The sequence below is a fragment of the Cicer arietinum genome, chromosome 4, assembly GCF_000331145.2.
Source record: "Cicer arietinum cultivar CDC Frontier isolate Library 1 chromosome 4, Cicar.CDCFrontier_v2.0, whole genome shotgun sequence".
NCBI classification, from domain to species: Eukaryota; Viridiplantae; Streptophyta; class Magnoliopsida; order Fabales; family Fabaceae; genus Cicer; species Cicer arietinum.
The window spans coordinates 29480964-29482680 of NC_021163.2; the positions used below are offsets into that span (position 1 = coordinate 29480964).

General features: G+C 32.0%; 1 protein-coding gene across 3 annotated transcripts in view; it reads right to left on the minus strand.

Annotated features, from left to right (window-relative positions):
* LOC101491037 (protein EMSY-LIKE 1) overlaps nucleotides 1–1717 on the minus strand; it is an 8525-nt gene that overhangs the window by 6599 nt on the left and 209 nt on the right. For all 3 annotated transcript variants that reach the window (XM_012715019.3, XM_012715018.3, XM_012715017.2), the window contains exon 1: nucleotides 1621–1717. This exon ends at the window's right edge or, in 2 of these variants, runs on beyond it. The gene's annotated coding sequence lies outside the window, so the exon portion shown is untranslated. The remainder of the gene's footprint in view (nucleotides 1–1620) is intronic.

The following is a 1717-nucleotide window of genomic DNA, read 5'->3' on the forward strand; positions in this document are numbered from 1 at the left end:
TCTTGTGTGTTTCTCTGCTATATATGCTGGTCCTCATAGAAGAGATAGACAGAAATGATTACACAATATTTTCTCTGAAAATATTTTCTGAAGCTTTTATCTTGATTTCTTACAATTTCTATTCTACATAATACTTTCAAATATTATTGTTCAATTGTATCTGTGTTCATGCATAAGTAATTATTTTTCCCTCCTTCTCTCCCCCTTTATACATTTCATTCTCATTCTAAAGGCTATTCTTTGAGCACCTCTAAAATGATCAATATCACTGGATTTTCATAGTTTGGCAAAGGCTAAAAGTCTAAACATATCATTCAATTTATATCATTAATCATTCAATTTACAAGTACATGTAAAACACTAAGAGAACCAATCCCCTCAAGAAATTCAATTGTTTAACTTGAGCAAATGAATTACAATTTAAGGCATTGATATATAAGTGCTAAATTCACTAATACTAATCAAGGAAATCCTATTTTAACAAACATCTAGCTCAAGCTCTATCACTTTACCAGCTTGCACAATCTAGGAACTACAGTACCTATAACCACTATATTCTACTGTTAGATAATTACTAAATAATATTTAGTTAAGACACTCCAGCACCAACAGAAGGATCCCTAATTGAATTATCACCATCACAATTCATATATACTAGTAACATTGGAAGTGTAAACATAAGCAAGAACACTGTAAATCGCAACCCTAAAGTTATAGAAAGTCATAGAAAACTGCAGAGTTCCTGAACTTCAATTTGATTGATCTTTTCTGTAACTAATTACAGGATGGAGAAACTGTATTTATATTACAGTTGTAACCAACTCTTAACTAATTCACAGCTGTCTAACAGCTCTGGGCTTTAGACCCAATAACAGAATAGGAGCACAGCCCATACAATAACAGATAGAACAAACCATCCATTTAGTCCTGCTATCAAGATATTATAGGCACTAAAATGACGGATCTTCATATACTTTAGGGACTACACTGACAGATTTTATATACTTCATGAACTACCTATTAAAGACTAAATTGGAGAGATAATGATATCATAGGGATTACATTGATGGTTTAGTCATAACAGAAATGTATATGTTCTTAAGACCTAGCTCAACTGAAAAATGTCAAATATGGTTAGGTTGAAAATCTAGTCCCGGGTTCGAACCGGGAGCTAGCGGTCTGTGTGAATTTTTTGTGGTATTTATCATACTGTCAATGGACCAAGAAAAAAAAAATGTATACTATACTATGTACTATCTCTAACATAACTCCCTCAGTTTTTCAATCCAAAGAATTAAACCTTGTTTTAATTAACCTAATGCATTTTCTTCTGTTTTCTAATAGTGCCAATGCTAGCAATTAAATCTCCACGAAGAAGGGTTCAATGTTAAACCCTAACAACACATTCTATCCATCAATTATCACAATAAACAATTTAATAGAAACATTTTCCAAAAGAAAGAATCTTCAACATAAACAAACAATAACCTAAGAAGCAATATCCATCCAAAAATTGAGGGAAAAAAAAATCATTTTTTAATATCAATTGGCAACATAATAGCCTTCTCCAAACAAAAAACCCTAGAATGTTAATTGAATGAAAAGAGAAACAAAACTCACCGTTGCAATGGTAGAAATGAGACAGCGAAGAAGTGCGAGTGTTTCCTTTGAGAATGGGTTGAAGGTTTTAAGAGAAGAAAGAAAGAGGGAGGCTTTT